General features: G+C 45.7%; 1 protein-coding gene across 3 annotated transcripts in view; it reads right to left on the reverse strand.

Annotated features, from left to right (window-relative positions):
* The window catches only part of CNIH3 (cornichon family AMPA receptor auxiliary protein 3), a 220,682-nt gene that overhangs the window by 187,458 nt on the left and 7,369 nt on the right, over positions 1 to 25,855 (reverse strand). The window contains exons 2-3 of one of the 3 annotated variants that reach the window (XM_064594496.1): positions 20,606 to 20,720; positions 17,334 to 18,536 (exon numbers count right to left, since the gene is read on the reverse strand). The exons of the other annotated variants lie outside the window; for them this stretch is intronic. The gene's annotated coding sequence lies outside the window, so the exon portion shown is untranslated. The remainder of the gene's footprint in view (positions 1 to 17,333; positions 18,537 to 20,605; positions 20,721 to 25,855) is intronic. 3 annotated transcript variants of the gene reach the window in all.

The raw sequence follows: 25,855 nt of genomic DNA on the forward strand, positions 1-25,855 counted from the left end.
GAATCTTTCTGCAAGAGTCACTTGCGGGCGCCTGGGTGGCTCAGTTGGTTAAGCGACTGCCTTCGGCTCAGGTCATGATCCTGGAGTCCCAGGATCGAGTCCCGCATCGGGCTCCCTGCTCGGCAGGGAGTCTGCTTCTCCCTCTGACCCTCCTCCCTCTCATGCTCTCTGTCTCTCATTCTCTCTCTCAAATAAATAAATAAAATCTTAAAAAAAAAAAAAAAAAGAGTCACTTGCTTATCTGTCCCGATCTCGTGGTCCAAACACCGAGCGAGGTTCCCCTCCTAGTCATGGCCACGTCGCTCCTGTGAGACCAACCTTCGCACAAATAACAACTATAAACTCTGCACAAAATATAAAAACAACTATCTGAAGACATTGGAGAGTAATCAAAAACAGGTGGATACCGAAAGGAAGTCAACACTTGGATGAAAGGAAAAGAACTGGGTGCGTTTCCCATTTTTTATGGCTTTTATCCTGAGGTGAGGCCTCACTATGCAAGGCAGCTAAAAGTCAGAAAGAAAACCCGAAGTCTTACTGACTTGAAGAACCAGAGCACAGAGTCGAGAGAGACACAGCTGCTGTAAAGCAAAGGGGAAATCCTGAAAAGTGGAGAGCCAGAAACGGGGTGGGGGGCCTCCAAATTGTGTATATAAATTGGGCCCAAACCTCTGGCTTATGCCAGAACCACACATGTATGAAGCAGACTTCAAGCAGTCCGGCAAAGACTAAAGGAAGAAACTGGACCTACCTTTCACAGCAGGGAAGATAAAGTTAGCATCTGAATTCAACCAAGTTAACTGCCTACTATCCAAAAAAATAAATACAATACTGTTTAGGAGAAATAACAGAACTGAGAATCTCTACAACATATCATTTGTGACATCCAGGACACAGTTCAAAATTACTTAACATTCAGGGTGACTCAGATGGTTAAGTGTCTGCCTTCAGTTCAGGTCATGATCTCGGGGTCCTGGGATCGAGTCCTGCATCAGACTCCCTGCCCAGCGGGGAGTCTGCTTCTCCCTCTGACCCTCACCCAGCTCATGCTCACGCACTCTTTCTCTCTCTCAAATAAATAAATAAAATCTTTTTTTAAAATTACTTAATATTCAGGGCGCCTGGGTGGCTCAGTCGTTAAGCATCTGCCTTCGGCTCAGGTCATGATCCCAGGGTCCTGGGATCGAGCCCCGCATTGGGTTTCCTGCTCAGCAGGAAGCCTGCTTCTCCCTTTCCTACTCCCCCCTGCTTGTGTTCCCTCTCTCGCTGTCTCTCTCTGTCAAATAAATAAAGTCTTTAAAAAAATTACTTAATATTCAAAGAAACAGGATGACATTATCTATAGTCAAGAAAAAAAAATGAAGATCAACACTGAAGTGATTCACGTATTGGAATTAGCAGACAAGGGTTCTAAAATAATTATTATAACTAAGCTCAAGGACATAAAGGAAAATATGTTTATAATGAATGAAAAATAGGAAGAATCAGTAGGTAACTAGAAAGTATAAAGAGAACTAAATTGACATTCTAGAGCTAAAAAATATATGTCTGAGATGTTAAAAATCACTGGATGGGCTTAACAGAAGAATGACAAAGACAGAAGAATTGGTGACCTTGAGGACATTAACACATTTCTTTTCTAATTTGAAGAGCAAAAGGAGAAAAAGAGAAAAATTAACAGAGCTTCAAGAACCTGTGGGACATTATCAAAAGATTTAACATATGCACAATTGGATCCCACAGGAAAAGAGAAATAAAATGAAGCAGACAAGATATTTGAGGAGATGGGGGCGCCTGGGTGGCTCAGATGGTTAAGCGTCTGCCTTCGGCTCAGGTCATGATCCCAGGGTCCTGGGATCGAGTCCCGCATCAGGCTCCCTGCTCCTTGGGAGCCTGCTTCTCCCTCTGCCTCTCTCTCGCTCTCTCTCTCTCTCTGTCTCTCATGAATAAATAAATAAAATCCTTAAAAAAAAAAAAAAGATATTTGAGGAGATAATGGCCAAACAGTTCCCCAGATTGCTATGTCCCATCTAGATGGCAAGCTCAGCGAAAGCAAGGAATTCTGAGTTATATCTCTTTAGTGGCCCACACAGCACCTAACAAAGTTAGGCCACATGGCAGATTTGCAACTAACACATATTTATACATTCAGCATCCAAAACAATTATCTATTGAGTGCTTACTGTATGTAAAGCATAATGAAAGGGGCTAGAGACACAAAAATGCTTTAGTTACAGCCACTGTGCTTAGTGGAAGATTAAGATTTTGAAAAAGGTAAGAGGGAGAATCCCCACAGTTTCTTTTTGAGGAAGGGTTTCATTCTTTCCTAGGCAATTTATCATGATTTGATTGGCTTGCTGACGGTGGTTCCTGACAAAGGGAAAATACAACATTGTGAAAAGGGGTCTCGAATCAGCAGGTGATGGTTACAGCTATCTCTTTCCAGATCCCCTTCAAACAGCCCTTTTCTCCCCTAACTTGGTTTGTTTAGGACAAAAGGGTGAGCCTCTCTACACAATTTTCACTGATTTTGCTGGCCAGGGCCTTTAGCTTTTAGACAGAATTTACACCTTCTAGACACCTACAGATGATTCACCACAACATATTTTGATAGTTCCGTAATATACAGGGAGAAATCTCTGAGAAAGACCATCTCTCCACTTTGGGAAGGATACACAGAGGTGTATATACCTCTTCAGAGCCTAAAGAATATAAGATCAAAGGGATTAGGTTTGTGTGTGCATGCGTGTGCATGTGTCAGAGGGACAGCAGGGCAAGGAGAGTCAGAAACACAGAGAGAGAAACAGAGAAAGTGGGACTCTTAACGTTCCCTTCTCTGTGTGAAACCTTGAAGCATTTCCCTCGGTCCACCAGCAGTCCACTATTCTGAGGAGCAGCCTGTCCACAAATGAACTCAGCAAAACACCCCAGCAGAGATGTACTGGACTGATATGCTCATTTCAAGTATTACCGTGGATATAAGGACATGGTTTGGGGCATTGTGCCCAAAACCAGGTGCCTGAAACCATAAATGCAGTAAATCCCCTCGAAATGAGCTGCTGGAAATGTCTTCTTTCTGTTATAAAAAAGAACTCACCTATATAAGCAGAAATTAAATTTTGGTATGTTTGCAGGAGCCTCTGAGTCCAGGAAGTGGCATTTATGAGTTTGGTTATGGATCTGTCACTGGCTCTCGGCATGACTTCAGTCAGTATTTCAGTCTCTCTGGTGCCTATGTAGCCAGCCAATTGGGGATCATCCTCCCTGCCATCCATTCCACAACCGGGCCACATCTGTCATAATATCATAGTTGTCATCCACTGAGTTACTCCCATGCATCGGGCACTGCGAGCAGCACTCTGTTTGCATTATTTCTAATCCTAGCGATCGTCCTGCAGGTGGGAGTTATTCAATCTACAGATGATGGCGCTGGATCTCAGAGAGGTCTAGCAAATTTGGAAAAGTCACACCAGCTAGTAAATAGGGGCACCAGGATTCTATCAGATGCCTCTCACTACATGACATTAGTTTGCTCTTACGCATTAGGCATAGTTGATATATAAAAGGACACTCTAGATATATAAATACTCAGAAAAGAAGAAGAAGAAGGCTTAGGAACTGCATTCACAGAGTGTAAATCTAGATGAAAGAGGAGATATGGCTGAGTCAACTAGAGGCTATAAACAACGCACAGAATGAAAGCTACAGGCTGCACTTAAGGACCGTGCATAAAACAAAAAGTCAGAGAGTATTTGAGATGCTTGGTGGGTCCCCTGGAAATCACTGGAGACTCTCAGTTCTCATGTGGTATGCATCCTAACCTGGATAATAAACCAGGAGTCCCACCCCCACACCACACAAGACAAAAAGGGCTGTGCAGGGCACCTGGGTGGCTCAGTTGGTTAAGCGACTGCCTTCGGCTCAGGTCGTGATCCTGGAGTCCTGGGATTGAGTCTCACATCGGGCTCCCTGCTCGGCAGGGAGTCTGCTTCTCCCTCTGACCCTCCCCCCTCTCATGCTCTCTCTATCTCATTCTCTCTCTCAAATAAATAAATAAATAAAATCTTAAAAAAAAAAAAAGGGCTGTACATCCCCCACCACATGATTTCGGATGTAACTTGGAAATAAGTCCCTAATGTTTGCAAATCCACAGCATTAGAAAAATGCACTTGCACAAGTGGATGATTGTTGATGAGGACACGGCCCATTATAGATGGAGAGCCCATCATCTCTATTTGGGCAGGCTTAAAATCTCCCATAACTGAAGTTTTAAAAGAGACAAAGGAGAAAAGAGAAAGAAAAAGAAAAATGGCGGTCCCCCTGGGGTGGAAGAAGAGTGATGCCTGAAAACAAAGAAGAAATCCTGATAAATGACATATGAAGGGGCCTCTTGCCCCTGTTGGCCAATAGCTATAGGGTTTCAAGGGGGAAAAACTCAGGGAAGAAAGAGAAAGCCTGTGAAAACCTGAGTGTGTTCTTACAAGAAGTGAGGGATTCTGAACGACCAAGAAAAGCCGGGACCTTGGAAGAGACGCCAGGGTGGCCCAATATGGCAGGGCTGGGAGCAGCTGTGTGCGCAGCTCATGAAGGAAGGAGAGGGTTACAACAGAGACCTGTTTACAACAGACTTAACTGCATCCCAGCACAAAATTCAAGAACATCACTAGGGTATATTAAAATACACATATCAGGGCACCTGGGTGGCTCAGTTGGTTAAGTGTCCGACTTGATTTCAGGTCAGGTCATGATCTCAGAGTCGTGAGATTGAGCCCCACATTGGGCTCTGCGCTCAGCAGAGAGTCTGCTTGAGATTCTCTCTCTCCCCCTCTCTGCCCCTCCTGCTTGTGCACATGCCCTCTCTGTCTCTCTCTCAAATATAAATAAGTCTTTTTTTTTTAAGATTCTATTCATTTATTTGACAGGGAGAGAGAGGAAACATAAGCAGGGGGAGAGGCAGAGGCAGAGGGAGAAGCAGGCTCCCCGCTGAGCAGGGAGCCCTACGCAGGGCTCCATCCCAGGACCCCGGGATCACGACCTGAGCCAAAAGCAGCCACTTAACTCAGTGAGCCACCCAGGTGCCCCTCAAATATAAATAAGTTTAAAAAAAAAAAGTACCCATATCAAAGATATATCTATACCGATGTCTCGGGGAATCAGTCTGTTTAAGCACTTATCGGGGCTTCCAAACAGTTATTTATTTTTGTCGAGTTGATCTTGTTGGCTGCCATTGGCATGAGATGGCAAGCTGGAGCTGTGACCATTGTTCTTTTGTTCAATTATAAATTGTAAACCAGTGATTCCCAATCTTTTTCAAGTTACTATTGCTTATTTGACTTTATGAAACTTGTTCCTTTTTTTACCTCCCTAAAGGAAAAAAAAACTTTATGACATACTTATTTTTTTAATAAAACCAAGCAAAAATAAAAGTCCTGGTAATTCTTATCAAAAAATTGTTTTTCAGGGCACCTGGCAGGCTTAGTCGGTGGAGCATGTGACTCTTGATCTTAGGGTTGTGAGTTCAAGCCCCAAGTTGGGTGTAGAGATTACTTAAAAATAAAATCTTCAAAAAATTGTTTTTCAGGGGCGCCTGGGTGGCTCAGTTGGTTAAGCGACTGCCTTCGGCTCAGGTCATGATCTTGGAGTCCCTGGATCGAGTCCCGCATCGGGCTCCCTGCTTGGCAGGGAGTCTGCTTCTCCCTCTGACCCTCCCCCCTCTCATGCTCTCTGTCTCTCATTCTCTCTGTCTCAAATAAATAAATAAATAAATAAATAAATAAATAAATAAATAAAAATTTTCACATTAATAGGAATACAAAAATACCCATCATTCAATATGGTGAAATTAACAATATTAGGCATCCAATCGAAAACTACTAATCATACAAAGGAATAGGAAAACCTTACCTTTAACAAGGAGAATTATCAATCAAGATAAACTGACCCAGACCCCAGATGTTAAAATTAACAGACAGGTACATAAAAATAGTCATTATAGTTGTATTAAATATATTCAGGGATGCCTGGGTGGCTCAGTCAGTTAAGTGTCTGCCTTCAGCTCAGGTCATGATCCCAGGGTCCGGGGATCGAGCCCCACGTCCTGCTCCCTGCTCAGCTGGGGGAGGTCTGCTTCTCCCTCTGCCTGCCACTCCCCCTGCTCGTGCTCTCTTTCTCTCACTCTCTCTGTCAAATAAATAAAATCTTTAAAATAAATAAATACATAAATATGTTCAAAATTTAAGTGGACATATGAAACATATTTCCTAAAGACTCTTATCAAATTTCTAGACAATACAGAACAATAGAACAGAACAGAGAGCCCCCCCCAAAAAAACCCATGCATATTTGGTCAACTAATTTATGACAAAAGAGCCAAGAATATACAATGGGGAAAAGTCAGTCTCTTGAATAAATGGTGCTGGGAAAATTGGACAGCTACATGCAAAAGAATAAAATTGAACCCCAGTCTTACACCATACACAAAAATCAACTCAAAATCAATTGAAGACTTAAATTTCGGACCTGAAACCATAAAACTCCTAGAAGAAAACATAGCTAGTAAGCTCCTTGACATTTGTCTTGGTGATGAGTTTTTGGATTTGACATCAAAAAGCAAAAATAAATTAAGTGGGACTACATCAAACTAAAAAGCTTGTGCATTGTTGGTAGGAATGTAAATTGGTGAAGCCACTATGTAAAACAGTATGGAGGTTCCTCAAAAAATTAAAAATGGAAATACCAGATGATCCAGCAATTTCACTTCTGGGTATATATCCAAAGGAAAGAAAAGCAAGAAATCAAAGAGGTATTTCTAACCCCGTGTTCACTGCAGCATTTTCTCAACAGTGAAGATATGGAAACAACCTAAGTGTCCATCAGTGAGTGAATGGATAAAGATGTGCACACACACACATACATACATACAACGGAATATCATTCAACCATGAGAAAGGAAATTCTGACATTTGTGACGTCACGGACCTCGATAGCACCACTAAGTGAAATAAGCCAGACAAAAGATTGCATTACAATTCAAATGTAAACTGTAAAATTATGAAATTTTGAAAAAAGAAAAAACATAGGAAAAAATCTTGAAGACCTTAGATTAGGAAAAGAGTTTAGACTTGACATTAAAAATATGATCTATAAAAGGAAAACTTGACAAATTGGACCTCTTAAAAATTTTTGCTCTGTGAAAGACCCTCTCAAGAAAACAAAAAGACAAATTACAGACTGGAACAAAATTTTCACAAACCACATAACTACCAAAGGACCTGGTGCCTAGAATGTATAAAGAATTCTCAAAACCCAACAGTACAAAAGCAAATAATACATTTAGAAAGTGGGCTGATGACATGTCAATGAAGAGAATACACAGGTGGCAAGTAAGCAAATGACCCAATGTCAAACATCAGCAACCAGGGAAATGTACATTAAAACCCCAAAATAGGGGCGCCTGGGTGGCTCAGTTGGTTAAGCAACTGCCTTCGGCTCAGGTCATGATCCTGGAGTCCCGGGATCGAGTCCCGCATCAGGCTCCCTGCTCAGCAGGGAGTCTCTTCTCCCTCTGACCCTCCCCCCTCTCATGCTCTCTCTATCTCATTCTCTCTCTCAAATAAATAAATAAAAATCTTTAAAAATAAATAAATAAATAAATAAAACCCCAAAATAGGGGCGCCTGGGTGGCTCGGTCAGTTAAGCGTCTGACTCTTGGCTTCAGCTCAGGTCATGATCTCAGGGTCATGGGATCGAGGCCCTAGTCAGGCTCCCTGCTCAGCAGGGAGACTGCTTGAGATGCTCTCTCTCCCTCCGCCCCTCCCTCCACTCGCATGCTCTCTCTCTCTAAAATAAAGAAATAAATCTTTAAAAAAAAGCCACAAAGTAAAAAATCCCAATGCTGGCAAGAATGTGGAAAAACTGGATCACCCATAGACTGCTGGTAGGAATATTAAAGGTTACAGCCACTCTGGAAAATAATTTGGCATTTTCTTCTAAAACTAAAAATGCACTTACCATGCAACCCAGCATTAGCACTCTTGGGCATTTATCAAAGGCAAATGAAAACCTACAACACTCAAAAACCTATACATGAATGTCCATAGCAACTTTATTTGTAATAGCCAAAAACTAGACTTGACAGGAATGTCCCTCAATGTCTAAATGATTAAACAAATAAATTGTGGTATGTCTAAACCCTGGAATACCCCTGAACAATTAAAAGGAACAAACTACTGATACAATGAGACCATGGACTAGCCTCAAGGGAGAGCAAAAGGCTCTCTGCATGATACTACGTAAATTATTCCATTTACATAACGCTCTTGAAACAACTATAATATGAAAATGGAGAACAGATTAGTGGTTGCCAGATGTCATGGATTAGAGGAAGGGGGGCAGATTGACTATGAAGGTACAAGGGAGCCTTGTGGTAATAAAAGATATTATATCTCACTTGTGGCAATTACACAAAGCCACACAAAAGGTAAAATTGCACAGATATATATACACACACATTATACACAAATGAGTACATGTATAGCTGATGAAATCTGAATAAACTCTGGGCTGTACCAATGCCAAGTTCCCGGTTTTAATATGGTCCTACAGTTATGCAAGAGATCAACACTCAAGGAGGCACAGGTGAAGGGTACACAGGACCTTCCCATATATTTCTCTGCAACTTCCTGTGAATCTATAATTATTTCAAAATAAAAAGTCAGAAAGAAAAAGAAACTTACTATTTAACATAAAAACAATAATACAGCCTAGGGTTTATAGCAAATATATAAAGAAAACATATGAGAGCAATGGCATAAAAACCAGGAGGAGAAAAGCGTAGGTATACTCCATCGGCTCTTACACTACACTTAAAGTGGCCTAATATAACTTGAAAGCAGGCTGATGAGTTAAAGATGATACTATAAACCCTAGTGTAACCACTAAAAGAGCAAGGTGAAGAGATATAACTAACAACCCAACATAGAAGATAAAACAGAAACACAGAAAATACTCCATCCAAAAGAAGGTAGCAAAAGAGGAAAAAGGGATTAAAGAACAATGTCAAGAGACTAAGAGAAAAATATAAATGATAAATTCAAATCTAATCATATGAATAATCACTTTTACCAATAGAAGCAAAATACATTCAAGTGCACATGGCACATTTACCAAGATGGACCATATTCTGGGCCATAAAACATGTCTCAATAAATGTAAAAGGGCTGAACTCCTACAAAGTATGTTCTGTGATCACAAGGAATTAAATTAGAAATCATAACAGAAAGATGTCTGGAAAAATCTTGAAATGGTTGGAAATTAAATAACACACCTCTCAGTAACCCATGGGTCAAAGAAGAAATCAAAAGGAAAATTAGAAAGTACTTTTAACGAGATGAAAATGAAAATACGACATATCAGAGTTTGTGGAAGTCTGCTAAAGCAGTTTTTACAGGGAAATTTATAGCACTAATTGCCTATATTAGAATAGAAGAAAGGTCTCAAATCAGTGACCTCAGGTCCTACCATACGAAACTAGAAAAAGAAGAATAAGTGAAACCAAAGTAAGCAGAACATAGGAAATAATAAAGATCAAAGAGGAAATCAATGAAACAGAAAACACAAAAACAACATACAAAATCAATGAAACCTAAAAGTCATTCTTTGAGAATATCAGTAAAATTAATGAACTTCTAGCCAGACTAATCAGGAAAAAAGAGAGAAGATACAAATTAGCAATATCAGGAAAGAGAAAAGTGAGTAACATCACTACAGACTCTAGAGATACTAATAAGATAAGAAAATATCATGAACAACTTTATACCTGTAAATTTGACACCTTAGATAAAATGAACAATTGATTGAAAGATGCAAATTACCAAAGCTCACTCAAGAAGAAATAAATAACTTGAACAGAACTATATCTATTAAAGACATCAAATTTATGGTTAAATCTTTCCCTCAAAGAAAGCTCCTGGCCCAGATAGCTTTACCAGTGAATTCTACCAAACATTTAAGGCAAAAGTAATACCAATACTACACAAAGTCTTTCAGAAAATTGAAGAGTGAATACTTCCCAATTCACTCTATGAGCTAGCACTTCTCTGATACCAAAGACAAAAACATTATAAGAAACTACAGACCAGTAGCCTCATGAATATGGATACAAAAAATTCTAAACAAAATTTTAGTAAATTGAATCCAACAATTATTAAAAGGATAATACATTATGACTAAGTATGGTTTAACCCAGGAATGCAGCCTCAGTTTAACATTTGAAAATGAATATAAGTCCTTCTGTTAAGAGGTTAAAAAGAAACACCATGTGATCATTGCCCATGCAGAAAAAGCATTTGATAAAATCCAACACCTTTTCATGGTAAAACGACTCAACAAATTAGAAATAGAGGGGAACTTCCTCAACCTGATAAAGGGCATCTATGAAAAGCCTACAGCCAACACCATACTTAGTGGTGAAGGACTGAACACTTTCCCCTAAGATCAGAAACAAGAGGACGCCCACTGTCATTACTTCTGTTCAACAGTGCACTAGAGACTCTAGCCAGTGCAGTCAAGCAAGAAAAAGAAATAAAAGGCGTCAATGGGTGCCTGGGTGGCTCAGTCGGTTAAGCAACTGCCTTCGGCTCAGGTCATGATCCTGGAGTCCCAGGATCGAGTCCCGCATCGGGCTCCCTGCTTGGCGGGGAGTCTGTTTCTCCCTCTGACCCTTCTCCCTCTCGTGCTCTCTGTCTCTCATTCTCTCTCTCGCAAATAAATAAAATCTTTAAAAAAAGAAATAAAAGGCATCAAGATTGGAAAGCAAAATACAAAATTGCCTTTAGTCACAAACAATACGATCATCTAAGCAGAGAATGTGATATACAAAAAAGCTACTAGATCTAGTGAGTTTAGTAAATTTGCAGAACAAAAGATCAATATAACAAGTCAATTGTATATCTGTACATTAGCAACACAAAATCGGAAATTGAAATTTTTAAAAATAATATTATTTACAACAGCATCAAAAAAAAGGAAATTAGGGATAAATATGACAAAAGGTATGCAAACAGGTACACTGAAAACTACAAAATGTTGCCGAAGGAAATTAAAGAAGAGCTTTTTAAAAGGGGGAGAAATATACATTTTTCTTGAGTACGAAAACTCAAATTGCTAAGACATCAATTCTTCCCAAATTGTTCTATAGATTCAACACAATCCCAGTGAAGATCCCAGTGGGATTTTCTGTATAAACTGGCAAGCTGATTTTAAAATTTGTATGAAAATGCAAAGAGCTTAGGATAGCTCTAAACAACTATTTAAAAAAAAAAAAAAAGTTGGAAGACTCATGCTACCTGACTTCAAGATTTATTTAAAGGCTACAGGAATCAAAAAGTGTGATTTGGTGTAAGTAAGCGAATAGATTAATGGGCGAGAACAGAGAACCCAGAAATATATCCATACATATATGGACAACCAGGTTTTTTTTGTTTTTTTTTTAAAGATTTTATTTATTTATCTGACAGAGAGAGAGAGACAGGAGAGAAGGAACACAAGTAGGGGGATTGGAAGAGGGAGAAGCAGGCTTCCCGCTGAGCGGGGAGCCCGATGCGGAGTTCGATCCCAGGACCTTGGGATCATGACCTGAGCCAAAGGCAGCCGCTTAACCGACTGAGCCACCCAGGCGCCCCATGGACAACCAGTTTTTGACAAAGGTACCAAGGCGGTCAGTGGAACAAGGATAGTGCTGGATGGACTGGATACCCATCTACAAAACCAACGAACTCTGGTTCATACCTGGCACCATACACAACATGGAGTGATAGACCTAAGAATATATTCAAAAGCAAACACAAATAACATAACATAAAAACATAACATAAATAACATAAAAAAACATAAATTCACTAAATTTCTTTGAGAGACACATATATGTAAGGAAAAAGTATATATTCAAAAACAAACACAAATAACATAAAAACATAACACAAATAGCATAACATAAAAAAACAAATTCATTAAATTTCTTTTACTTGTGATCTCGAATTGGAGGTAACACAAGGAAAGTAGGAATTACCTTCTACATGGATATTTTTCTATCTTCTAATGTATAATGACTCAGAGATAAGTCTGTATTAAACGTCTTTTGTTTAAAACATACAGAGGGGCGCTTGGGTAGCTCAGTCACTAAGCGTCTGCCTTCAGCTCAGGTCGTGATCCCAGGGTCCTGGGATCGAGCCCCGCATTGGGCTCCCTGCTCCACAGGAAGCCTGCTTCTCCCTCTCCCACTCCCCCTGCTTGTGTTCCCTCTCTCGCTATCTCTCTCTCTGTCAAGTAAATAAATAAAATCTTTAAAAAATAAAGTCTTTTAAAAAATAAAATATACAATGAATCAAGCGTAAGGGGTAAATATAATAAGAATATCTGATTAGGAATAAAAAGTTAAGCATACTCCTACTGTATGACCCAGCCATTCTACTCCTTGATATACACCCAGGAGTAACACAGAGTCCTGCACACAAGTGCTCTCAGCAGCTCTAAGAGCTGATCCCAGTAATTACCCAAACATGCATGAACAGGAGCATAGATATTGTGATGCACCCACAACAATATCAATGGAGTATTATTCCGCAAAAAGGAATGATACATACAAGATAGATGCTTTTTTTTTTTTAAAGATTTTATTTATTTATTTGAGAGAAAGAGACTGAGAGAGAGAGAGTATGAGAGGGGGGAGGGTCGGGAGGGTCAAAGGGAGAAGCAGACTCCCTGCCGAGCAGGGAGCCCGATGCAGGACTCGATCCAGGGACTCCAGGATCATGACCTGAGCCAAAGGCAGTCGCCCAACCAACTGAGCCACCCAGGCGCCCTACAACGAGATAGATGAATCTTTAAAAAAAATTATGCTGATACAAGACAGACTAAAAAAAAAAAAGAGTACTGCTATGCGATTGCATTTGCATAAAACTTTAAGAATGCAAACTATGGCCCTAGTGACAGAAAACAGTGCGGAGCCTGATGCGGGGCTCCATCTCACCCTGAGATCATGACCTGAGCCGAAACCAAGAGTCGGCCACTCAACCGACTGCGCCCCCCAGGCGCCCCATTAATAAAGCTGTTTTTAACAAAAGATGCATCCAGGATCAAGAAAGACCTGGGTCCTAGGGCTGGAACAAGCCCCAGCGTCTCCTGTGCAGGGGAACGGAAGTGAGCTTTTCAGGGGCTTAGGACTAGGGTGTTCGGCAAGCTCCAAATGTGCACTTTACCAAGGCAGCCTGCCTCTCCCCTTTGCATCCTCACTCCCCTCCTCCTCGCTCATCCCCCATCTTTAAACAGAAGCTGAGAGACCTGCAATGTGTTCATGAAAGTGCAGCCCCACCCCACCCCACAGTGAGAACATTGGAATTCAATAGTTCTAAGAACAATAGCACAAACAGATCTATTTTATTGTGACACACGGTCCTCGCAGAGATTCGAGTTGTGGGATTCCGTTCTTTATTAGAGCTCTTTGCCCGCATGCCGTAGCGTGTAGATGAGAGCAGGAAAACAGCTGGGCATCACTGAGGGTCCCTGCATCTGCTCCAGTTAGGCTTGACTTCGTTTAACGGGAAACCCGGTCATTGACATACGTGGATTCATTCTTCTACTTCCCTGGAGACTAGAGGTGCGTTGTCGGAGAGCAGCTCTGCAAGGCCATCAGGGTCTCTGCCTTCTGCTATCTCCCTGGGAGCATGGCCTCCAGCCTCCGGGCTCCGTGACGTCTGTGATCCAGCCAGCAGGAGCAGGAAGGGGGAAAGGCAAAGGGAAGAGACCTGGTTGCCCGGGAAGGCAACAGGGGTGCTGCCCAGAGGAGGGAGAGGGGGATAACCAGCAGGTGAGGGGCCCAGCTGTTTGGAGTCAAAAAGATGGCGGACACTGGAACCAGTCCTGGGATAGCACTCATGCTATCTTGTTTCCTTGAGGGTGTATGTATCCTGAAAGAGCCAATCACTGGAGCTGAACCACATCCTCTGGGTCTAAAGGCCAACAATCGATGTGTTGCTACAATTTTCTTCTCCTGAAGAATGGCTGCCAATGAGCCCCCACTGCGGGGCTCTGGTCCCCCCTTCAGGGACCGCACGGCAAGTGCAGGAAGGAACTCCCCTCCATGGGGACCCAACCCGGCACCGCTGAACACTGAGGCTCTGCCCTGAGCGCCGGGCATGCTCCTCAAGCCTACTCAGCGCCCAGGGTCTCTGGGCTGCCAGTGGGGAGCTGGGTGAAGGGGCCCAGCCCAGTGAGGGGTGTCTGCTGTCTGGGAGCAGAGACTCAACAAGTGGTCAAAGCAGGTATGTCATCACGGGGCGGAGAGGGAATGCAGCAGGAAGTCTGTTCAAAGGGGGAAGGTCGTGTTGGTATCAGACAGTAAGAGGCACAGAGGCGGTGGGTGTTTTCATCAGACCCAGCTCTCCTGCCAACCAGCCGCAGGCACACCCGCCCGCGGCCCCGCTCCCTGAGTGGGTACCTGAGCGAGGGCTCAGCTCTCCACCTGGAGCCCCTGCCCTGAGCTCGCCCCTGGGGGGTGGGCAGCCCAAGCCCGGCAGGAGGGCCCCCGCAGGAGCTGCTGCTCGCTCCAGGCCCAGCCTCCACTCGTGAGCAGGGTCAGGGTGAGAGTCCAGCCACACGGGCTCCCGCACACGCATGACGGCACTCAAGGAGCCCGAACAAGGAACGGGGAGGGGCAGGGGCCCCTAGGGAACATCCTGCACCTCTGGGCCTCCCGCCCCAGCGCAGCACCTCAGCTACAAGGACTAAAGCAACACACCTCTTTCTGTTTAAAACAGATTTCGGAGAGAACCCAAAGGTACACCCTACAAGAAGTCCCCCAGACCTGGCTGCGCTCCCCATACTGTTCCCGTACATCTTTGCAGAAGTTTTCTGTCCACATGTATTTGCCAAAGAACGTTACTTATAAGTAATTCGATTCACAATAACTAACGTATAAAGTACCTCTTACGTTAGAATTAGAAGCAGGGCAGCTACAGCCCTAAAACTGATCCGAGCAGAGGGGACCCTCCCAGGGCGCAGTTTCCAGGACGGCCAGCAGGTGTCAGAGCCACCAACAGTATCCCTGTGCTCCCGCGGCGAGCTCTGCATCAGGAAAAGTCCGGCTGGAGACCAGACGGGGAGACCCCCATCCACCATTGTTTGGCCCTTTGGCCCGATATTTTGTCTGCCACTGGGGTTAGGGCGGGGGGAGCGAGGGGGGCTGCAGAAACCAATTAAATCCTCAGACCACAGATTCCCATTCAGCTGAGGAGCCTTTGATCCCTGGAGAAGCTGTTGAAACACCGCCATGGGACAGCCTCCCACAGCTGGGCGGCACTTCTGGAAGCCAGGGCCGTCTCCCCCCGCCAGCTGGACACCCGAGGAGGGTGCACACAGAGGAGGGCTCCACTATGGCCACCCTGGCCTCCCAAGTTCTGTATGCAGAGCCCCCCGACCTGGACTTAACCTCGGGGTCACGGCCTCACGGGCCAGCCTGACTGTCCAGAGCTGCTGACCTAGGAAGCCCTCGCTGTGCTGGAGCAGGCCTGGGGCCCAGGGCTGGACGCACCGCTCCTCCCGCAGGGGTGCCCGGTGGACAGACATGCCGTGTGGGGCTCCACGCAGCGCCCCCACCAGCTTCACCCCGTAATTCCTGGAGCACCAAAGCCAGGCCGGCACAAAGGGGATGTTGAGAAGGTACCACCGTCGGGGACCGAGTAGGGGACATGGCGACCGTAGCTCCAGCTGGGCGGACCCTTCCCTGAGAGTGTCAGAAGGGAAGGGATCCTGGCCACGGGCCCCAGCTGGCACACGCCCGGGCTACTCCCTGGACCACACCCCACTTCTGGCTGTGGGTCCAGAGAAGGGTTCGGACAGGGTACAGACCCACTGCACACTGGGGCTTTTCCCTGGTGGAACTTCACCATGCAGAACGATGCCAAGCCTGTGGGAGGGGGCGGGAGGCGGGGTGCAGGGAGGGAGGGGTAAGAAAAGAGTTCAGCATCCCCTGGACCATGTTGCTGATAGTTGTGATTTCCATGCATTCTGACAGGCGGGTGAAGGCGACCTTTCCATGCGATTCAAATGACCTCATCTGCTAAACTGGTACATCCTACACAGGCCCCATGAAGCAACAGTCATTATTTAACTCACTATCCACCTTACATGTCATCTATATCATTTAAAATAATACACCTGTGCTGCCATACACATAATAAAAATGGCAATTACCATTAAAACAGGTGGCATTCATATTCAAATATGACCATGCATTTTGATGCTCGATGTTTCAAGCATAATATACAAGCCAAATGCTTCATTTGAAAACAAACAAGGATAAAACGCTGTCTATATTGGGATCCACATTCATTTACCACAACTGGTATAATGACCACAGCTTTGATGTGGCCCCCACTGGTCTGGCCATTAAGGGGTTTACTTCCATCACCCTGTTACATATGATGTAAGAGGTATGGAACTGGAAGAATCTCTCATAATGCTAACCAGACTACTTCCTTGATCATTTCAAAGGGAATACTAGTTCTGAGAGGGTCACACGGAGGCAAGGGAAGGGGCCATCAAGCACCACCCCGATCTGCTCAGGGTTTGTCTACCTCAAGGAAGCCAGGTTAATGATGGGGCCTCCCCTCCAGGCGGTTAACGCGGTGACTCCTGGATAATCCTGGACCCGCTACATTCCTGGTAAGTCAAAGAGCCTCCTAAGCCCCTGCAAAGTCTAGCTATTCTTCCCTAGTTCTACTTCATCAGGCCGCTCATGTGACGAGGCTACACAAGGCCAAGACAGACTTCACTGGTCAAGGTCTGAGATCCCCAGGCTTCCCGGTCCCTGGAAAAAAAGCAACCAGTAGGGTCTTGGGGCTGTGAAGGGACAGGGTTCAGGCTCCCGCCCGCCTCGCTGAATCAAATACCTTCTTGCCACACACCCCCTCCAGTTCAATCATGCTTTGGGGGTAAGTCAGAGAGGAGGTGGGCGGTTGTGCCTGGTTTTGCTAGGTGTCTAGTCCCCTGATGACCACGACTCCTCCCTCGACTTAATCCTTCCCGCACAGAGACTCCTCCTCTAAGCCCTGTGCTCAGCCAGGCAAAAGGCCTGATTCAGAACCCTGTCCCCTCAGCAGTACCTGAGGCTGTTTCCCTGCCGTAAAGCAGGTAAGGAAATCACCCATGCGGACACACAAAAACAGACAGATGACTTCCTGAATCACACCTGAGTTCGGGCACAGAATAAGGCCAAGCTACAAGCTCGAGGTCACTGACCATAATTATCCCTCCCGAAAGGGCGGTCTTCCTCTTACCTGTCCCCAAGCAGCTTCTGAGGCCATGACAAATAGCCATGCCCGTCGGAACCCCGGAGGAAGCATTCCTCAGCAGGTCTCCCGGCCCAAGCGTCAGGGACGGGCACCAGCAGAGTAAACAGACCAAACCAAGAGAAGCAAGAGAACTGGTTCTCCTGCTCTCCAGATGGCTCACAACATGCCAATTATGCTCAGCACAACATCGCTGAATTATTTTTAACCTTTATGGAGCCTCCTGGCTTCACAAAAGAAATATTGGTGGAGTCGAAGGACGGCTGGAAGCAGAGACCAGAAGGGAGTTCATGCACAGGGATGAGCCAGCGGCAGACCATCTGCAGTACTAGGCGGGTAGAGCACCGCACCTCTTGTCCAGGGAACCACGAGTGTGGTACATTTGGGCTGTGGCTTATTTGCAGTTTATTTCTCTGAATAAGAAGTAGGTATCCTCGAGGCAACGTCAGGGTCAAGTCAGCAAGTGGCAGAGGAACCCCAAGCTCCGACTCCCCCCGAGTTCTGCTGCATGACGGCCCGTGGGCAGATCGAGGTAATCCTCCGGGAAGTCGGTGCAGAGTTCCCAAAGCACAGTCTTTTGGACAACCGGACTCAGGATCTAAACAAACTGATCCTCCTTTTAGTAGCTCTGCTGTGGGCGAGGGGAGAGAGGGGTCCCATGTCCTCTCTTTGTTCCACTTTCTCTACGAAAATCTCCTTTCAAAGCTTGTCAAAGGTATACTGCAGCCCCCCAGTGAAAAGACGTACCCAAAGCTCTTCTGATGACGACGGTATTGAGAGTTGCAACTCCCAACGCCTACAGGTGCCAAACAGATCTGTTTCATAATATCACCTTGAACTGTATTCTTCTGGCCCTGACACACTTTACTTTTTAAAATACCCATTCGTCTTGAAACACAGCCCACCTTTAACAGAGACGTGGATATGAGAGACAGTGCTTCTTAGTTCTACTATCGGAAATACGGCAGCACAAGTTTGACCCTAAATGGCCGCTGGCCATCAGGCTCGACGCAGGGGAGGTCGCAGGGAGCAGAGGGGACCGCGCTGAACTAGAGGGTACATCACCTGCATGAAGGCAGAAGCCACCGTTAACGCCAACAGTCTTGCAGAAGCGTGGGCTCGGTGCTTCCCGAAGAAACCAGAAATCCAGATTTTCATGAAATCTCCCAGTGTTTCAACATGGACTCTTAGCTTAAAAAGAAGAAGAAGAAAAAGAAGAATCTCGGGTCACCAGTTTGCTACCTCTCCTTCAACGACTAAGGGCAGTCCCTGGGAACAGAAGAACTGGCCTGGAAGCCAGGAATGCAAGGCTGTTAGACCTCGCTCTGACACCTGGGCCACACACCTGGCTGTCGCAGGTCTCTGTCACCTTGCCTGAAGTTTAGAGGTCCAAATTCCTTTCGATACTAAATTATTGTACTGTATAGTTATATAAGTTTTCTAGATGGCCAATTCCCACAAGAATAACCGGGAACAGGGCGCCTGGGTGGTTCAGTTGGTTAATCGGCTGCCTTCGGCTCAGGTCATGATCCCGGGGTCCTGGGATCGGGTCCCGCATCGGGCTCCCTGCTCTGCAGGGAGCCTGCTTCTCCCTCTCCCTCTGCCTGCCTCTCTGCCTACTTGTGCTCTCTCTCTCTGTCAAATAAATAAATAAAATCTTTAAAAAAAAAAAAAAAAGAATAACTGGGAACAGAATTAAAAGGGAAAACACCCACAAAAATAGATCACAGGACCATAGCAGCGTCTACTACACTGTGTAGACACGGCCTTGGCGGGGCCAAGCCCCTGGGTTAGTACGGCCACAAGAACGTGGGCCTTTCCGCCAGTGCAATCTCCTCCCTGAGAGCCGCCTGCCCACCGGGGACGAGAAAGTGTGGCTCTCCTCCCATGCATCTTGGCTGTGCTGGGGAGCACCTCTCTACACAACAGAGCTAGCGTGGGTCTCCCGCCCCTAAACTCAGGGTTTCTGGGGGACATTTGCAGTCGCAAAGAAAACGGGCTGTTGTGAGCCCCAACTCCCGCTGAACCCTTGGCCATGGTCCCACGCCAAAGCACACAGGGTGTCGGATGGGCACCTTTCCTTCTTGGGGCATGGGAAGGGAGTAAGAAAAGAGTAAGCTGGGGAATGATGGCGGAGGGGTAAACTAAGGGCCTCCCCGCTGCAAAGGGTAAAAATCGGCGTATTTCAGTAGAAGAATATTCACCTTCCTGCAGGTATATGAAGCGCACGTGTCTTGGGCAAAACAAAGGTGCCAAGAAGAAGAGAAATTAAAACTGTGCAGCTCCTTCACACAGGCCATCCTGACCTTACAGACGGATGGATGGACAGACTGCCCAGCTCCAGGTGCCGTGGGGAGGAGATTCGGCACCTACTTTCCTAAGCGCTTCTGTGCCTCAGTTGTGAACAACAGGGCCCTTCATTCTGCCATTGGCCACCGCCAACAAGTACCCGGGAAGTTTTGGAGAACAAATTACCTTTGACTCCAAAACCAGCTATGACCTTTCTCTCTACTTGTCTCTTGGAGGCATTTTCACCGCCACACCCTGTGACGTTAGGTCACCAGTGTGCTTATTCTAAGTCGGTTTGTCATTAGCCCGAGGCCTTTGTATTATCTGCTCCCTCTGCCCGGAATGCTCTTTACCCTGATCTTCGCAGGGGTGGTCGGCTGACGTCTCAGCCTCTGGGGCACCCCTCCGAGGGGCCCTCCGAGTATTTACCCAGCACGGCGGGTCACGTGACCCTGCCTCTCGATTCACACCACCTGATCTATTGCTGTGTGTTTCTGCCTTCCTAGCCTGCCTTCTCTCACTAGCATATGAGCTCGGTGGAAACAAGCATTTAGCATTTCCAGCGGCTAGCACGGTGCCTTGCATACAGCTAGTGCTCGGGGAGGAGTAGTCGAAGGAACTGATGGATGGCTGGATGAAGGGAGGACGGTCTCCAGCAGATAGATGCCTGTGGTTTACTGGGCTGAGTCTAGCAGGGAAGGCAGACATTTAATCCGTGCTTCTGGAAGTGCATCGAGCTGTCCGCTCAAGACGAGTGTGAGAACCAATCTCCAAGGAAAGTGAAGGGCTGGCCAGGCGGGCAAAGGAGAGCAGAGGGGTGGCAGGGAAGGCACCCTGTGGGGGAACAGCACCACGAGGCGCCACGTCTGGAAGCAGAGCCCGGGCTCCGGGAGCCCCCAGGGCAGACGTGAGGGAGACGGGGCCCGGAAAGAGAGGTAGGGGCCAGTTGCTAAGGAGCTGCCGAGACCCACCTCTGCCCATTGGATTTTAGTCCTGAGCAGTGGGGGCCATCCACATATTTTTAAGGAGGGAAGTGACACGATGGTTTTCTGTTTACAGAGATAATTCCGGTGGCAGCAAAGGCAACTAAGAGAGAAAAGAGCAAAACAGGCAGGAGGTTATCATCCAGTCCAGGTGAAAACACATCCACGACCGCACCTCCCAGCAGCACCAGAGAAGGAGGAAGAGGAGACACACGGAAAGCTGTTAAAAGGGTAGAATCAGTGGAGCTCCGTGACACACGACATGTGGGAGGCGAGGGAAAGGATAGGGTTAAAGGAAATCCCATCAGCATCCATGGTCTTGTGCATGGGGCCTGTGCAACCCTAGGTGCCTTCTGTGAAGACGCGAAGACGTGGCTGGGGCCGTGCGTGCCTGTGATGCTGGCCCAGCTGGGAATCTCCGCCCCCGGCACCACCGCGGTGCACCTGCTTCGTCCGTAAGTCTGGAGAGAAGTCCCTCTGATGTGTGTGCATCGAACCTACCATGTTGGTGATTTCTCTGTTCCTAAAGACACACGTGCAATCACCTCCACACACTGCCGTGTTTGGAGGTACACACTGATCCATCACCACAGAAGCATGACTATCGGTCTAAATATAGATGTGCCCGTCACCTCAGAGAAAGAACAGACCACAAGTCATGATTCCACTTATCCAAGGAAATTTTCAGGTGATAAAATTAAAAAACAAATCCCCGTAAGGTTTCCTAAGTCTGGAAATCTGATCGGATGGTCAAATTACGATGACCTCACCTGCTTCCCTTCTCTTGACCTTCAGCGGCTCATTCAGCCCCTGCCCCACCCCGCGCTAGTTCTCACAGTCCTCAAGGGAAAGCTCACGGGGCTCTCCGCCAGGCACGCTGCAGGGTCCTCACCCCGTGCCAGCTCTCCCACACTAGCCCCTATCTGCTGCCACCGCCTGAGCGGCCACATCCTGTCAACAGCACGGGCTCTGGGACCTGCGAGCTCAGCTTTGAATCCCGGCATGGCCATCTGTGAGCTCCGAGACCTGGGGCAAGTTACCCAGCCTCTCTGTGCCTCAGTTTCCACCCTGGTAAAAGTCAATGAGTTACTCTTTATGAAGTACTCAGAGCAGTACCGAGCACATGGCAAGTAGCCAACACGTGGAACCCGTTGTTCCTACCACCACTGCTCCTACTGGCACGGGGGAAGCCTGTATGTACTACGTCCTGCCACAAAGTGTCCGAACTACAGGATTCTGGGTGAGGTAAGGGACAACGCCCTCCTGCTGTAATATGCTGCCCAACAGATTACACCCAGTGTTTTCTGAAATTATCATCAAAAGAGTCACTTACCAATGGGCATATGGGAGGGGGGAAAGAGGGAGAAGCGAACAAACCATAAGAGAAAGATAGAGAACAAACTAAGGGCTGATGGAGGGAGGCAGGTGGGGGAGGGGCCAGAGAGGTGATTCGGATTAAGGAGGACACCCGTTGTGATGGGCATGGGGTGTCATCATATATAAGTGGTGAATCACTGAATTCTACTCCTGAAACCAATATTACGCTATATGTTAACTAACTAGAATTTAAATAAAAATTTGAAAAAAAAATAATAAAAATAAAAGAGTTCCTTCCATGTTTTACCTGCAGCCCTCCCTTCTCCACACTGTCCTCCCAGGACTAAGATGTGAGCTGCGGACACCCAGGCTAGAAGACAAATGAGTGACAGACGCCACACGGTCTCCCTCCCTCAGGGAAGGGCTTTGTTACGGGGTCAAGTAGGTCCAGCCTGGCTCTCACTCCCGTAAGATGGATTCTTCCCAGGAGAATCCTTCGTACCTCACCTAAATAGATTTCTGGAGCCACCCTCTTCCCAATTCTTCCAAAGGGAGAGTTTGAGTCTGATCCCTTAAAAGAATGAAAGACCGATCGTATAGTTAAACTATTGCTAAGTGGAAAGCAAGTATAAGCTGTAAAAACGTGCTAAGTTCAAGACTAAAAAATAGTTCTGATATAGGACTTTGAATTTATCTTTGATGATGAACTACCTGTCAATAATCTTAACATTAGGACAGGGAGAGGAAAACAAAATTTTAAACATGACGCCACTTACATTAGCATAAAAAACACATCCAACACATGGGAATAAATCTGATAAAAGATGTGCATGACCTCTCCAGAGAATCCAGAAACACTGCTGAGAAAAACTAAAGAAGACCTATATTAATGGGAAAGCATGCCGTGCTCCTAGGCACGAAGGTTCAATATCATAAAGATATTTGTTTTCCCCAAATTGATCTACGGATTTTATTCAAGTCCAGTCAAAATCTCAGCAAGTTTTTGTGGAAATTGACAAGATGACTCCATTTGTTCTGTGAAATGCAAAGGGCCAGAAGAGCCAAGGCGATCTCAAAGAAGCAAAACACAGTTGAAAGATTTACACCCCCAGACAGCAAAACTTATTGTAAAATTACAGCAATTAAGTCAGTATGGTATTAGCAGAAACTTTTGTCAGCAAAAGCACAAAGATACACAAACAGACCAATAGAACAAAGAGAGTTGAGAAACAGACCCACACATGTACACACCTCTAATTTTTTTTTTTAAAGATTTTACCCATTTATTCGTGAGAGAGAGAATGAGAGACAGAGAGCACGAGAGGGAAGAGGGTCAGAGGGAGAAGTAGACTCCCCGCTGAACAGGGAGTCCGATGTGGGAATCGATCCCGGGACTCCAGGATCATGACCCGAGGCAGTCGCCTAACCAACTGAGCCACCCAGGCGCCCCACACCTCTAATTTTTGATAATGACACCACACTGCAGGGCAGAGAGGAAGGAATAGTCTTTTCAAAATGGTGCTGGTCCATCTGGATATAAACATGGAAAAACAAATGAGCCTTGACCCCTACCTCACACCAGTCCCAAAACTAAATCTTAGGGGCGCCTAGCTGGCTCAGTTGGAAGGGCATGCGACTCTTGGTCTCAGAGTTGTGAGTTTGAGCCTCACGTTTGGTGTAGAGATTACTTAAATAAATAAACTTAAAAAAAAAAAAAACCACTAAATTCTAGGAGGACTGTAGACATACCCTGGAAAGGCAAGACATTGAAACTTCCAGAGAGTATCTTAGGAGAATATCTTCATGCCCCTGAGGACAGGGAATGACTTCCAAAGTAGGACACAAAAAGCACAAACCATAAAGGGAACAATTGAATTGGATTTCATTAAGAACTTCTGCTCATCAAGACACCATTAAGAGAGCGAAAGCAAACCACACTGTGGGAGAAGAAATTTGCAGTACATGTATCCAACAAAGCCCTCATATTCAGAATACATAAATAATTCTACAAATCAATAAGAAAAAGGAAACACAATTTTAAAAGGAGGGAGAAGCAAAACACCTGAAAAGGCACTTCATAAAAGAGACTATCCCAATGCCCCCCACTAAAAAATACTTTAAAAGGGCGCAACAGGATTAGTCATCAGAAAAATGCAAATTAAAACTACAGTAAGATGCCGTTGAGGTCCGGGCAACGTTCTATTTCATGACATGGGTGGTGGTCTCACAGGAAACAATTCACTGAGTTGTACACATAAGGATTTGTGCACTCTTCCCCATTTATTATACTTTCATAACAAAATGTTTCCTTAAAAAAGAGACTTGAGAAATATATCAGCCAAAGTTAAAGTGTAGATCTTGTTGGATTTTGCCTCACACAAGCCGGCTGTTACAAAAGAACTTGCAAGACTTTGGTCATTAACTGCATATTTGATGATAACTAATAATTGTTCAGGTGAGATGAAAGGTTTGCATCAATGTTTTCTATTTGACAGAGAGAGACACAGCAAGAGAGAGAACACAAGCAGGGGGAGTGGAAGAGGGAGAAGTAGGCTTCCCGCCGAGCAGGGAGCCCGATGCAGGGCTCGATTCCAGGACCCTGGGATCATGACCTGAGCTGAAGGCAGACGTGCATCAGTGTTTTCAACAAGAGTTCTTATCATTTAGAGCTACATACTGAAGTATAAGTACATATATTATAAATAAAATAACATCTTGGATTTGTTTCAAAATAGTCTGAAGAGGGAGGACAGGAAGACAAGAATAGAGGAGCTGATGGCTGGTACAGCTGGACAGTAAGTACGTGGGGATCGCTATACAGCTGACCCGTGAACAACATGGGGGCTGGGGGCACTGACTCCCCCCGCAGGCAAGAATCCACGTATAACCTTCGACTCCCCCAAAGCTTACCTGCTAATATAGCCTACAGTTCCCCGGAAGCCTCACCGATAACATAAACAGTCAATGGACACGTTATTTTGTATGTTATGTGTATTATGCATTGTGTTCTTACAATGAAGTAAGCTGGAGAAAAGAAAATGCTATTAAGAAAATCATAAGGAAGAGAACATACATTTACAGGACCGTGCTCAAAAAATCCGCATCTCAGTGGACTTGCACAGTTCAAGGGTCAACGCGGTGTTCTACTTTTGTGTATGTTTAAAATCATGTATAATAACACCTTTTTAAAGCTATAGCAGAGCCAAGGGGTTATGCTTTGGGGCTGTCTGTGACTCCTCTCCTCCACACCTCCCCAGCCGAATCAAAATTACATTGTGATGATGGAAACCATCACCATCGAACCCCTAGGCTACCGGGGTCTCCAGAAGTCGGCCCGGCCATTCCGTCCTCATCAAGCAGAGCATCTGAAACAGGAAGACCCACACCACATCTGCACACTGAGCAGCAGAGGAAACACAGTGTGCCTACTCTCAGAGAAGGGGTTAAATAGAAATATTTACTAGGGATTCAGATATGAAAGAGCAATCATTTATCCACACCTTCTGGGGGGTATGCCGATGGAAGGTCTCTACGAGGCCCGGATGCCCTCCCTGGAAGAGCGGACCCGGAACAGAAGCTCCCGCAGCCTCCCAGTGCTAACCCTTCCTGTGTATCCCCTAGATACTGAGGCTGTGCTGTCTGGCCTCATCTCAGTGAGAGGTTTCTCGCCCCCTTAGCCCGCCGACCGGCCTGGAGCTGCTAGAGGAGTAATCAACTGTGAATGCCTGGATAAAACAAGTCTGGCTCTTTCTTACTCCAGGACCCTGGACTCATAGGGGCTTTCAGTCTAGAAGCCCTCCTGAGACAGACACAAGCCATTGCAAAAATAACCTGGCTAGGGCCTCTTGACCCCAGCGTGCCTCCCAGGAAGCCCTCCAGGTCTGGGGCTCGCCTCGTCCACTCACCACCTCTCGGTGAAGC

The sequence above is a fragment of the Mirounga angustirostris genome, unplaced genomic scaffold (assembly GCF_029215605.1).
Source record: "Mirounga angustirostris isolate CCGP_5_RB_7025 unplaced genomic scaffold, mMirAng1.0.hap1 SCAF_6, whole genome shotgun sequence".
Classification (NCBI taxonomy): Eukaryota; Metazoa; Chordata; class Mammalia; order Carnivora; family Phocidae; genus Mirounga; species Mirounga angustirostris.